The sequence below is a fragment of the Gymnoscopelus microlampas genome, assembly GCF_963454915.1.
Source record: "Gymnoscopelus microlampas genome assembly, chromosome: 24".
Lineage (NCBI taxonomy): Eukaryota > Metazoa > Chordata > Actinopteri > Myctophiformes > Myctophidae > Gymnoscopelus > Gymnoscopelus microlampas.
Window position 1 is genome coordinate 4,227,962 of NC_139961.1, and position 14,904 is coordinate 4,242,865.

The window sequence follows — 14,904 nt, forward strand, 5'->3', positions numbered from 1 at the left end:
TTGAGCTTCAGGTAGTGCGTTGACATCCACTCCGAGATATCAGCCAGACAAGCAGCAATGCGTGCCTCCACTTGTGTGTCAGAGGGGGGGAATGAGAGGATCAGATGGGTGTCATCACCTCCCGTGATGTGGCATGCTGCAGTTGCACCATGACAGACCAGATGAGCTAAAAAGTCACTGACGCGACGTGGTTCTTCACCGCTTTGACTCCTGATCCAGGGAGATTACCGTCTCCAAATGACGCATCTCACCCGATAGAGGACGCTGCCCTGTCGACGCTAAAACACTGTCAACACTTTGTGAATGAGACCGACATGAATGGACCGTACGGTCCTTCCAACAGTATTGAGGAAATAAACACACTACGACAGGTCTGGTTTGATAGAACCAATTTATAAATGAAACTACTTTGACTTTCCAAAGCCTAGGGGCCCGGGCCCCAAAAGCTCCGAAGATGTTTCCTGGTCTGTTTTAAAGTGTCTACATGTTTGCTAAAGACCAAAGCTGGAACACACTGATGTACATGTCTTAGTGTTTAACATTAAACACACTGATGTACATGTCTTAGTGTTTAACATTAAACACACTGATGTACATGTCTTAGTGTTTAACATTAAACACACTGATGTACATGTCTTAGTGTTTAACATTAAACACACTGATGTACATGTCTTAGTGTTTAACATTAAACACACTGATGTACATGTCTTAGTGTTTAACATTAAACACACTGATGTACATGTCTTAGTGTTTAACATTAAACACACTGATGTACATGTCTTAGTGTTTAACATTAAACACACTGATGTACATGTCTTAGTGTTTAACATTAAACACACAGAGGTACATGTCTTAGTGTTTAACATTAAACACACTGAGGTACATGTCTTAGTGTTTAACATTAAACACACAGAGGTACATGTCTTAGTGTTTAACATTAAACACACTGAGGTACATGTCTTAGTGTTTAACATTAAACACACAGAGGTACATGTCTTAGTGTTTAACATTGCTTTATTCCATCATTATGTCTGAGATTACCATGGTTTTACCCAAATGTGTCAAAATTCAGTCAGGCCTCACAAATCACACTCTGGATGTCTGGGATATCTAGAGGAGAAGGAGGAGGAGCGATGAAGACTCCTTTGACGGTCTAAGACTTAGACCGTCTAAGTGAACAACCTCCTGGGCTCCTACTGGCCCTATGACGTCACTCCTTCTGTTCGTCCCATGCCACCAGAGACCAAGACAGCAGAGGAAAGTGGCTCCACTAGGTAGGCAACCCAGCCTGCCGGAGATCTGCACTGTGAGGGAAGAACTTATGAATAATTAATGAGCCAAATGTCAAACAAGAAAGACTGCTACTGAGCGGGGGAATTTAATCTGAATCTGTATGTTTTATTGTCACATCACAGGTTTACAGGTTTCCAGTAGTGAGTCAGCAGGCGCAGCAGCAGATGATCAAGTCCATGCACCAGGAGTTCCCCTTCCCGCCCAGCTATGGTGCCAGTACAGGTACCAGTACAGGCTTCTCCCCCAGACCCTTCTCCTCTGTTTCTCTAACTGTTTTCCTGTTCTCTGTTATACATTATAGTTCCTAAGTACAGTAACCAGGTTAAAGTTACTAAAGTTTAAAAAATGGCATTACTTGGGTGAGGCCTTCACTGAAATCTGTCATGCACGTCCCAGCAGAGTGATTCAAATTCAACAGCTAAGAAGTATCACAGTAGCTCTCACTCTCGATAAAGCATATGTTAATTCCAAATATTAACACCTCAGTCTTTCTATGCTTATGTGTTCACTAATGATTATTTGTCCTAGTGTCTATGCTGACCTGGTCTTGGCTAGACACCTGTCACTCCCCTTCTCAGCTCATGTGTGATTAGAGCCTGACACTATAAAGAGGAGCTGTAGCCAGCTCTCGGCTATTCCCCCCAGCACCCCAGCAGAGCACAAGAGTTTATTGGTTCCCTTGACTATTTGTACTTTCTTTATTTCAGTTACGATGGGCTGATTGTAAGTGTTTTTAATGTTTGGTATGATTTTCGTTATTGGTTACTTTGTACTTTGTGTTTTGGTAGTTCATGGGAGTCTGGTGAAAGGACACAATTGTAACTTTAATTAGAAATATAAATAAGGATTATTTATTTAACTGCTGTCCCTTCAGACTCAGTGATTTCATTTCCCATAGAGTGTGCCACCTTCACCTTCTCGACGATGACAGGGAGTACTGCTTCTGCTTCGACAAAAGGACCCGCAGATTAACATGTATTTGTCCACAGACCCCCATCTGATAAGATTTGGTTTTAAATATACTTATTTTCAGGTTTGTGTTTGCTAACAATGTGTGTTAACATCATTTATACACTAGTCTTGACTTTCTGTTCTGATTCAGATTACACAAACTAGGTATACCACCTGTTTGATGAATGTAACCGATATAGGGTGATGAGTTAAACAAAGGGGCTTTGAGGAATGTTCAGGATGATCTTATACAAGACCATAGATGTAATATAGTTGGATGATTACATGATATGATTAGATGGCGGACAAGTTTCAAATAACTTGATCATTGAGAGACAAATCCTTTAAGGTGTGCATCTTTTTTGGAAGCATATATTCATTCTGTAGATTTATTATTCACTGTAACACCTAATACAAGGGCACAGAAATGTGGCAGTCATAGGGGTCTTAAACGTTTTCAGGCCAGGGACCCCTGTTAGCCAGAAGCTAGCTTTCATCTGTAGTCCCTGAGCAGGCTGTTAAAAGTGGTGACATAACTACCCATACAAAAACGGTTGTATTAATACCATACAACAGTGGTTTTCAACCTTTTTTGCGTCAAGGACCCCCAAATTGACACACATTAGCCCAGGGACCCCCATTTGAAAAGTTATGCCAGTGACCCCAATAAGAGACGATTTTTACGGCTCTAGCAGGGATTCTCAAACATTTCAATTTCAAGGACCCCCAGTTTAACATGCATTAGGCTACAGACCCACATTTAATGGCATTTCTATCTCTGGGACGCCAACTTTTATTATAAAATCAATGTTAATTTAACTCTGATAGTGTACAAATGGAACCAAATGGACCCTAACGGGTCCATTTGTATACTCTGATAGTGTACAAATGGAACCAAATGGACCCTAACGGGTCCATTTGGTTCCATTTGTACACTATCAGAGTTACAGACCCAAAAGGGTCCATTTGGTTCCGGTCACCAGACATGTCAACCCAAGACAGCTCGACCAGCCGCGAATTTGAGACAGCTGGACCCAAATCGACCGGGTCTGGTTGTCTGAAGTAGTAGCTCTGTGTAACCCCTAGAGGGTAGTAGAGTACAAGGTACAACGTGACGGTGAGGGAGGTCCTGAGTATATTTATAGTATATTTAAGAGTAAATATTGTAAGCATGCTCCCCCAGTTGCATACTTTTTTTTAAGAAGTGTTTTTGTAAACCTTCTTTTCTAAATGAAATAATAATGTATGCCTTATTGTGTCTGTTTTGTCCTCCTCTCCTCTAAAATCATTTGAAAGTAGCAGATCTACACTAGTTGCCATCATTAAACACAACACAAGAGGTGAAATGAATTAAAGTAACTGTTATTTTATTTGACAAAACAGGGCAGTGTAAAACAATTTCAATGATTGAAAAAAAGGTCAAAAATAGTAGTATATACAAAAAAAATTGAAATAAAATGTATATTACAAAAAGGCTGAGTCTTTGTGCACTATTAGAAATAGGCTGAAGCTAAACATTTATGATAGCCTATCCTTCCTTAAACAAGGACACGGTCATATGCTGTGTAGCATACATATTCACCTTGTAAACAAAATGTAAGTAAGATGAAATATGCAATATAAATGAAATGCCAATTATAATATTTGCATCTCATATACGACATCACTTTATGATGTTCTGTAAACGTCCTCTGGGTGGCTCCCTTTAGCTTCCATTAGCCTCCATTAGCTTTGTAACGAGTGCAACAAAAACACCAACACAGTCCCACACCAATACAGTCTTGAAGCTAAAGCATTCATAGAAACTTATTATAACATGGCAACTTTGCACTTTACCTGAAAAGGGGAGAATAAAGTGAGTGCAAGAATAATTGTCAGACAACACAGATTGAGGATCGCCAGGCTGAACCAATTGATAATAGACACACTGTAAGGATTTAGAGCTGAGGTAAGGAGGTGTCTAATGGCTGTGCTTGAAAGCCTTATCACATCAAGAAGACAATAGGGCTTGAGGTAAGGAGGTGTCTATCTCAATGGCTGTGCTTGCTTGAAAGCCTTTGGGCTTGTTTCACCCTGACAGACAAATAATAATTCTTTGGTAAATCAATGTACATATTATTATTATTATGTCTCTCTCTCTCTCTCTCTCTCTCTCTCTCTCTCTCTCTCTCTCTCTCTCTCTCTCTCTCTCTCTCTCTCTCTCTCCCTCTCTCTCGCGGTCCGGGTCGAATTTGGGTCGAGTTGTCGGGTCCAAGCGGGTCGAAAGCGGGTCGACCGGTCCGGGTCGAGCTGTCTTGGGTTGACATGTCTGGTGACCTTGGTTCCTATCTATCATTTAGCCGGGGACCCCCTGGAACTCCCTCAAGGACCACTGGTGGTCCCCGGACCACTGGTTGAAAACCACTGCCATACAAGACCAGTAGACATAGTACAGGAGACAGAACAATTATATTTTATATGTTGGTGGACTTTACTGAGACAATGGCAAACAACGTGGCTTTGACTCAGTATAGAGTAACATGAGTTTAACGCTATAAGGAGATGCTGTTGTAATTTGACTGTTTTACTAGCAGTAAATAGACATTCATTTGACGCACTGTTTGGTTCAACAAGTGTTTATCTGCACCGAGCAGCATTGTACTGGGTTGACTAATGTTAGAGGACGCCGCGTCTTTCTCTTGTTTCTCAAGTCTTTCGCTTGTTTCTCTCGCTATACCTGGCAACTGCCATGTCCGCTTATTGTAAGCGGATGGTCGCGCTTCTTTTGGGGCTTGTTTTGGGGTTGAAAAGGACCGTAATGAGAGTAGACGGTACACGGTTGGTCGTACCGTGTCGGTCGCGCATGCGCGCCACTCTCAATTGCATATTAGGATCATCATATTTATGATTATGTGCCCACATTTGCCTCTAAATTGTGGAGAAACTGTCGATGCGGAACCAAACTGTCAGGCAATTGTTTCCGCCCAGACACGTTTCACTGTCGCACATGTCGAAAATAGCAGATCTACAAGCTCACAACGCGTCGCGCTGCGACGCGTTGTGAGCTTGTAGATCGGCTATTTTCAAATAGACTATGTATAAAATAAGGCTAAAGTGGTTAAGGTATGTTTTATAATGTAATTTATATCTTAAAAGTAACTAGTAACTAAAGTTTTCAAATAATTGTAGTCGAGTAAAAGTACAATATTTGCCTCTGAGATGTAGTGGAGTAGAAGTAAAAGTATTGGAAATACTCAAGTAAAGTAGAAATACCTCAAAATTGTAGGCAAATAGGTTTTATAAAATGTTCATGAATAGGAATTAATATTCACATTTATATTCATGAATAACTTTGGTTAACTAGAACACTGACCTGACTTACTTGCAAATCTATGCCCACATCAAGACTTTATTTTAGTCTAAATATTCCAACTTAGAAGGACAGAATTGTGGAAAGTGGGCAGGGATCACGATGTAATCTATTGGTTGCTTCATGCCAGTGTTAGACTTGATTTAAGAAGTAGTGCTTTTCCAGTCAGAAGACAGATTGAAAGAAGCTGTCTGATTCAGGACATACTGTGCTTTTTATATCGTCAAAATTGCCTTCTGGTGTCCAGATGCTTCAGTTATCACAAAGCAGCTGAATGCCGTAAATAAATCCCCTTGTCTTTATTCTTTGCCTTTTCATTTAGCAAGGATTTTAAGGATGCACGATTTTGGCCGATATCCAATTACCGATTATTTATTTCTTGGTCAAATTAATCAATACTGCTATTTCTCTTTTCGTCTATTACTATTATAGCCTACCCTGATTTGTTTTTCCCTGCATCAGGCTTATTACAGTTATTCATTTAATATTATGTCGCAGATTGAAGGGAAGATGGAAATATTCTTTCCTTAGGGCGATCTTAAACACTAAGTGTTTACACAACATGACCGGCACTTTGGCTACCATAGTCTGTTGGACACCTGTAAGGGGGAGGAGGATAGTTTGCTTGTTTGGACAGCAGCATAATTCCCCATGTTCATCAGTGGTGACCATGTATCACACAGACTATGAAATCATGTCCGTTAGAGCAGTGGTTCCCAAACCTTTTAGCTCGAGACCCAAAATAAATCTTATGTCTCGCCGTGACCCAAACTAGTGAAAATAGCCGATCTACAAGCTCACAAGATGCGACATGTTGCGAGCTTGTAGATCTGCTATTTTCACAAATTCTTAAAAGTACTTTTCCCCCTCTAATTAATGGATTTTTAAATGTATTTGTATGCTTTCGAAAAAAAGTTTTTTGTTGGGAATGTTTTGATAATCTTTTGAAATAATAAAAAAATTAGGAAGTTAGGAAACACAAAATAAACATATTTTTTGACCCATACAACACGACCCACATATGGGTCCCGACACACTGTTTGGGAAACGGTGGGTTAGAGTACCTCTTTCTCAAGTGGTATGGTAACGGCCGTCTCTCTTTTGTCATGAGGCGGATCGCTGCTTGGAACAAGATAACAATAAAATCAACAGCAAGGGAAAAGCTGCCATTCAGCTATTGATTTTGTGTCCAATATTGTTTGTTCTGAAAATAATAATAAATTGATTGTTTGACTGTGCTATGAAATCTAGCAGCGCAGGTATGGTTTTCAAATGGCCTATACTATAAACATTGCTTGTGGTGTTTGTCTATTGCAGGACACAAACGTAAACGTAGTCGAGCAATATAGTAGAATGTGAGCTGCAGAAACACATTTAATTGATCTGGGTGCCATCGTTATAATAACCCATTAAAACCGGGAAAGCATCTGTCATTTTAGATTTTAGCTGTATAGCAAAACACGTTTTAAGAACACTTAAAAGATCTCTCAATAAATGTTCAAAAATAGCAGATGTACAATCTCACAGTCATCACTTCGTGCCGCGCTGCGAGCTTGTACATCTGCTATTTTTGAATAATTTTGAATGGATGCAACGTGTTCATTACTTTGCAACGTTCCCCATCGCTCGTATTCGCTTGCGCAAAATGCACTTCAGTCGAACATAATTATCCAACGTACGCGAGTTGTGTCGCATCGGGTGTAGATGCAGAATCTTGTCACTCAAAACACAGTTTAGCAAGACTGCACAGTGTTTCCAGTGAGCCAACATGCACAATATCAGCACCCTGACTCTGTTTGACCAGAATGGAACAGAGCCTTCATTAGTATCATTGGTAACACCTGTGAATGTCTTCATAATATGGCTGCTGTGAATAGAGCCTATTGGTATCTTTAAAAAACATATTTTATTGAAATGCATTTCTTCATCACTGCCCCTATTCCTGCTCCATAGGTACGTCTTACTCGGGCTACGAGGCTGCCGTGTACTCTGCTGCCTCCACATATTACCAGCAGCAACAGCAGCAGCAACAGAAGCAGGCGGTGGCCGCGGTAGCCGCTACAGCAGCGTGGACGGGCAGCACCTTCACCAAGAAGCCGCTCTTCCAGAGCAAGCAGCTCAGGCCTAAGCAGCCGCCCAAACCCCCTCAGATCCACTACTGTGACGTGTGTAAGATCAGCTGTGCAGGCCCGCAGGTGAGCACACTCACACTTGTCTCTGTAGTCCTTGGTCTTTGAAGCCTAAAGACTGGTGGGGATCACTTTGAACCTCGCCTCCCTATTTTGGGCATGTTGTTATAGACCAAAAACAAACCTGATCTACAAGCTTGTTTGAGTACCTTGAAAAGCTGTATATAAATTCTACATTTACACTGATCAAATTAGTTTAACAAACTTTGCAGGTTTGTCCGACTTAATACATGATTAGATTTTATGCTGAAACGCCATGCTTGGCTTGCATTATACGTCCTACATTTGAAGCAAATGGTGTCTCAAATGAAGGAATAGTAACCCCCCTTCCTCTCCAACCAGACATACAAGGAGCACCTGGAGGACCAGAAGCACAAGAAGAAGGAAGCGGCTCTCAAGGTGTCTCAGAGCAGCAGTAGCAGCAGCAGCAGTGGAGGAACCAGCAGCTCTGCCCGCGGCGTCCAGAACCAGCTCCGCTGTGAGCTGTGTGACGTCTCCTGCACCGGAGCCGACGCTTACGCCGCTCATATCCGTGGGGCCAAGCATCAGAAGGTAATGTATTTATTTTATGCTACCATGTATTACCATCATGTGTCACTTGCTCGCATAGATCAGTTATTTTTGACCAGCGACACCATTTTACCTATGGATTAGGCTTAACCACGTAAGCACTAATTTGTACTTTGGGATACAAGCTCACAGCTTGTCTTATGAAGTTTTATACATTGACTATTTTTCAAAATTTGAGAAATTTGATAAACATGTTTTTTAAGTCTTTAAACCTTTGCCTATAATGGCATGCCCAAAATGGGTAAGCCAGGATTAATGTGGTTAACTACATTAATCTACAATCTTTCAACGTGTCGCACTGTGAGATTGTAGATATTTGTAAAGGGGTAAAAAAGGAGGGGGCCCATTATAGACCCCTGGCTGACACCGATAAACACATTATTTAGGAACATAATGGATTGTAAACGGTCACAAAAGATATTAACCCTCATTCAATATACACACGCCCACATACAGGCAGGCTTACTGGACGTTGTGTACTTGTCTCTATACTGTGTATATTTGGCACAGATGTATGCATATATGACCGGTACGCAAGTTCTATGCTTGGTTCAGGTGTTTGGAAAGACAAAAAAAACAGAACATATTTGCATATCTGGTTTAATAAAGACATAAGCCAATCCTTTTACAGCTTCATAAGTCATAAGGGGAACTTTAGCTTTGACGTGTTTTGGCAATAAAAGCAAAGATGTCAACATGTGTGTTTCCAAATATGAGATTTATGATATGAGAGCATTGGCCGTACTGACGCACGCTGGAATGATTACCAACGTTTGTCTGTGACTGTGTTGTGGTATTAAATCATGCTGCAGTGTTTTTAGATCTTACCACAATACTGATATTCAGCACGATGTACAATTTATTTTTTTGAATTTCAATTGAAAAGAAAAGGGGCAATCCTTCTTGAAGGTAAAGCCTTTATTGAATAGCTATAATTTCATTTTAGAAAAAAAATGTGTCCACCTACATAACTCGGCCTTTATGAATTGAATACGCAGGACCACAATGGAAACAAGCCCTCAGGGATCTTTGTGTTATCCTTTTAGCATTATTGTGTAGGCCTTACTGTGCCTCTGTACTTTTTGCAAACTGCTGATAAAGAATTCAATCAATCAAAGCCACACAGCAATTTGCATGATGCTCAAGCAATGGCTGAACATGGCTTTGCTATCATGCTGCCTAGGATGGCAAATAAACAGTGATATGTTGGATGGATGGATAGGCTTTTAGTTTAGTGGTGTTAGTTAACAAAATTCAGTGTCGTAAACATACATGTCGTTACAATACACAATGTCATTTAGAACATTGGTTCTCAAAGTGGGGTCCGTGGACCCCCAGGGGTCCTTGAGGGAGTTCCAGGGGGTCCCCAGCTAAATGATAGATTAGGCACCAAATGGACCCTTATGGGTCTGTAACTCGGAGAGTGTACAAATGGAACCAAATGGACCCTAACGGGTCCATTTGGTTCCATTTGTACACTCTCAGAGTTAAATTGACATAGATTTTACAATATAAATTGCGGTCCAAGTGATAGAAATGCCATTAAATGGGGGTCCGTAGCCCTAATGCATGTCAAACTGGGGGTCCTTGAAATTAAAATGGTTGAGAATCACTGCTAGAGCCGTAAAAAATCTTCTCTTATGGGGGTCCCTGGTATATCTTTTGAAATGGGGGTCCGCGGGCTAATAAGTGTCAATTTGGGGGTCCTTGACACGAAAAAGTTTGAGAACCACTGATTTAGAAAAGGGTTTGGACAGCTGCTTTTTACAATAAAACCTCAAACGTGTTGCTCTGCTCCGTTCCCCAGGTGGTGAAGCTTCACACCAAGCTGGGCGAAACCCATCCCTTCCACGGAGCCCGGCATGGTCACCCAGACCTCCTCCTCCTCCACCACGGCCGCCCCCAGTAAGACCCCCTCCTCTGGCCTGGGCAGCTCCAGCACCACCTCTTCGTCCCTGTCCATGGGCACCTCCTCCTCCAATGCTTCTGCCTCCACACCCACAACTCCTCCTGCCTGAAGCCGGTCAACATAGTGAGCGGTGGCGGGGGGGCGCTCGGCAACAGTCTGTCGTCTCGTCTGCCACCTCCACCGCCCCCGTCAAGAAGGCCTCCGCCCCCAAGATCAACTCTGTCGGTCAGTAGGTCCCCTTTGAATTTTGACGTCTCCTGGCGGTATTTGACAATGACTTCATTCTTCACCTTGTTGCCATTATGCTCTGTACTGTGTTCTTGCTGTATTCCTGTTTGATTAGTATAGCTCTGCATTTAACCAGTTCAACCACATGAATCCTAGCGTCCCTATTCGGGGCTTGTCGTAATAGGCAAACATTCAGTGAAAACAAAAATCGTCTCACTACACGTCACGAGGCGTTGTGTGAGCTTGTAGATCGGCAGAGATTGATGAGTGATAGAAAAGGACGGGGCCAATTACAGACCCCTTGCACACCCATCTAAGTATATAGGGTTTAAGTCATTGAACCCCTATATGTACTTATCACACAATGAATAAAGAAAACGACTTCCATTTTCACAAAATGATAACACTTTTTTTTTTTGACAATTTGCACCTATAATCAGGGGTGCACATAACTTTTTAGGTCTAGTACTCAGAAGAGCACCTGGAGATGTGACATCTGAAAAGGTTTTGAAAAACTTTCTAAAAGATCTACAGATCATGTCAATTGCTGATCTTGTAGATCTGCTATTTTCAAACGGTTGATGTATACAGGTATGAAGTGGCTACACAGATTTTGATTCTATATTAACACAAAGTGAGAATCACAGTGTTATTGTATACTTTGATTACAGGTTGATCAGTAAACACTGAAGGAGAGCTGTGATGGTTCTTTTCTTCATGTTCTGTTGATCTGTGACGTACAAACTGTATTCACATCAGTGTTGATTTTGACAGCAAATTTTGATGTAGTTTTACTCATAGTCTTCTGAAATGTTTTTGTCTAGTTTTAGTAGACTAAGTATAAGATTATAGTCGAATAAATCTACACTTGATTTAGTCGACTAAAATATATTTCGGCGGTGCCTTGATGGTGTCGTAATGGCTGATTTTACACCTGGTTGCATGCTGAAAATAGATGATATACAAGCTTGTAGATCGGCTATTTTCAGAGGCAACACCCGAGCACAACTAAACATAAAATGACTTGTTTTTTACTGGATCAACACTGATTCACATGCAGGTAAGGACATGGTGTCAAAAAGCAAAAGGCGCTGGTAGTATGGTACTCCTGTAGCGGGACGGGGTTCAACTCCCTGGGGTGCCCTGCTGACCTTTTTCACCTTTGTCCTGTTGTATGTGTCACCGGTGGACATGAACTTGACAATGAATAGATATAACCGGACAATATATATCATGGGCTGAGTCCCTGGAGGGTGTTATACTGGCGAGTGCCTGTGTGGCTCTATGTTTCTCCTTTCCCGCTGCAGGTTTAATGAGAGGGTGGCGAAACAGGCGGAGGTGATACCTGACGCGCTGGTATTGGACGGCAGCTGTATAAAGGAGGCAATATTCGGCAGCGCGCTCCAGACAGACACGCCGCTGACTACCGGAGACGCCCGACACTACGCCGCACACCACGCTGTCCGCCCGACAACATCGAGCCCCCCTGCTGATATGCCTGTTCACCCTGCTTGAAAAGGGACGTATCCACGAGAGACGAGACCGAGCTTTTGTGTGAGTGTGACGCTGCCTTGTTAACCCGACCGTTACTTATACGAGCCTTCTACTCCTTCCCAGTTCCACTCCTGGACGCCGCAGAACATCGCTGATCGCTGATAAACTTTGTACTTATTTTCTAACTGACTTGCCTGCTGATTGTGGTGTCTCGGGGGTATTGCATATTTTGAGCCCTTGCTGGGTGACATATGTTTACCGGAAATGTTGGGTAGAACCGTGTGTGTGTGTGTGTGTGTGTGTGTGTGTGTGTGTGTGTGTGTGTGTGTGTGTGTGTGTGTGTGTGTGTGTGTGTGTGTGTGTGTGTGTGTGTGTGTGTGTGTGTGTGTGTGTGTGTGTGTGTGTGTGTGTGTGTGTGTGTGTGTGTGTGTGTGTGTGTGTGTGTGTGTGTGTGTGCGTGCGTGCGTGCGTGCGTGCGTGCGTGCGTGCGTGCGTGCGTGCGCGCGCGCGCGCGCGCGCGTGCGTTCAGTTGCAACTTCAGTTGATTGTGACCTGAAACTCAATTACTCTCCAGGTAATTATGGTGTGTGTGTGTGTGTGTGTGTGTGTGTGATCCAGACACAGGAACAGTAGAGGAGGCCAAAAGACATGGAGGAGAGGAGTCTGGGAGGTCAGGAGGTCAGGTCCAAACACATGGAGCTCCCACAAGCCCGCAAGTACTGATTATCATTTTTTGTAAAAAAAAAAATATATTTATTTTACATATCAATCATTTGATTAACCACTAATAAGAGACATTAATCCTCAGTGGATATCCATTATTGTTTTTTTTTAATAATAATGTATAACCACTCACCATACTGACTCTTGACCAAAGCTCTTAATCTAAACCATTTCCATGTAGATCATTCCCTCTTTTCTCCTGCGGTTCATTGATGTCGAACGACTTCTTATTAACGCTTTCACTGCCAGACTTATTTCTGGCTGCGTCTACATTTTAATGAAAGCAAAACAGAGGTCATGGTGTTCAGACCCAGCACAGCCCTGTGACACCTCCTCTCTGGATCTGGGACCCCGAGAGGTTTATTGTGTATAGTGTTGCTCTTAGTATATCTTTTTGTTACTGAGTGTACAGCACCTTGGTTCAAGGCTGTTGTTTTAACCCATTAAGACCTAAGACGATTCTTAAAAACGTTTTCTAAATCCTAACAGTTTTTTTGAAAAATAAATAAATAATTCAATATTTTTCAAAAATAGCAGATCTACAAGCTCATAACGTGGCGCGCTATGAGCTTGTATATCTGCTATTTTTGAATAGCCAAATAAATCTAGGTCTTAATGGGTTAAATTTTGGTTGAGGGACCTTAATGTCCACCCCCTTATTATCAGGTGGTATTATTCTTTTTTAACTGAACGTACTCAAAGGGTCAGTGTGAATGGTACCATGTCAGAGCCCAGAACCTTGAGTACTGGAGCACCGCAGGGCTGCGTTAGCTCACCTGTCCTTTTCACCTTATACACAAATGAGTGCAGAAGCAGTAACCCGAATAATTACATTATTAAATTCTCGGACGACACTGCCATCTTATCCCTACTGGGTAAGGATAGAGATTTAGCTACCTATTTTCAGGTTCAGAGGTTTGTAGCATGGTGCGATGACAACCACCTTGTTCTCAATGTGAGGAAGACACAGGAGATGGTGTTTGACCCTAGGAGTATCGGTGACCACAGGCCTGTGGTCATCCATGACTCGACCATCTCACAGGTCTCCTCATATAAATACTTGGGCATTAGCATTGACAACTCGCTAACGTGGAATACACATGTGGACAGTCTCTGTAGTAAAGTTCAGCAAAGACTGCATTTCCTCCGCCGTCTCAGGGTTCATGGTGTTGACCAAAAGTTTATGTTAGTGTTCTACCGATAGTCGGGGATATTAGCAGAATATTTTCCAATCTTGGAATAAATTCCTTACCAAAAGAAATCTTCACCAATGTGTTTGTAAAGGTGTCTAGTAACACATCTCACAAAGACTGAAATTCAGTATCCCTAGGAGAATTTTTGACAGCTCCTTAAAGTTGGGGTACCCACCATAACCTTGGTTTAAAAAAAATCCCCAAAAAATGTCAACATTTAATTCTGTTTTAAGTAGCATGTGAGGGGTCAAACTAGGGTGTTTTTATGATTCTGAATCCATTGCTAGCATTTGTTTTGCACCAAAACCACTCCTTGGGCTAAAAATGGCCATAGCCAGGTATACTTTTTGTGTAAAAAGCCCATTGAGATTGGGCCGTTTTTAGCCCAAGGAGTGGTTTTGGTGCAAAACAAATGCTTGCAATGGATTCAGAATCATAAAAACACCGTAGTTTGACACCTCACATGCTACTTAAAACAGAATTAAATTTTGATTTTTTTTGGGGGATTTTTTTTAACCAAGGTTATGGATGGTACCCCAACTTTAAGGAGCTGTCAAAAATTCTCCTAGGGATACTGAATTTCAGTCTTTGTGAGATGTGTTACTAGACACCTTTACAAACACATTGGTGAAGATTTTTTTTGGTAAGGAATTTATTCCAAGACTTTTTAATATCCCCTGACTACGAGCGGTCTTGGAAAGTCTGGTCAGATTTGGCATCACAGTTTGGTTTGGCAACCTCTCAGTGCAACTGAGGTCCAAATTGCTCCGACTGGTGCAGACTGCAGGGAAAATCATAGGAGTAAGACAACTCCCCTCTCTGCAGTCTATTTATGAGCAGGCCACGCTAAGACAGGCTCAGAAAATAGTCAGTGATGCCTCCCATGTTCTACATGGACAGTTTGCAATGCTGCCCTCTGGGAGAAGGTATTGCGAACCTAAATGGAATTATGTACGATTCAAAAAATCGTTTGTTCCTGTGGCAACTAAAATGCTAAATGAGGCC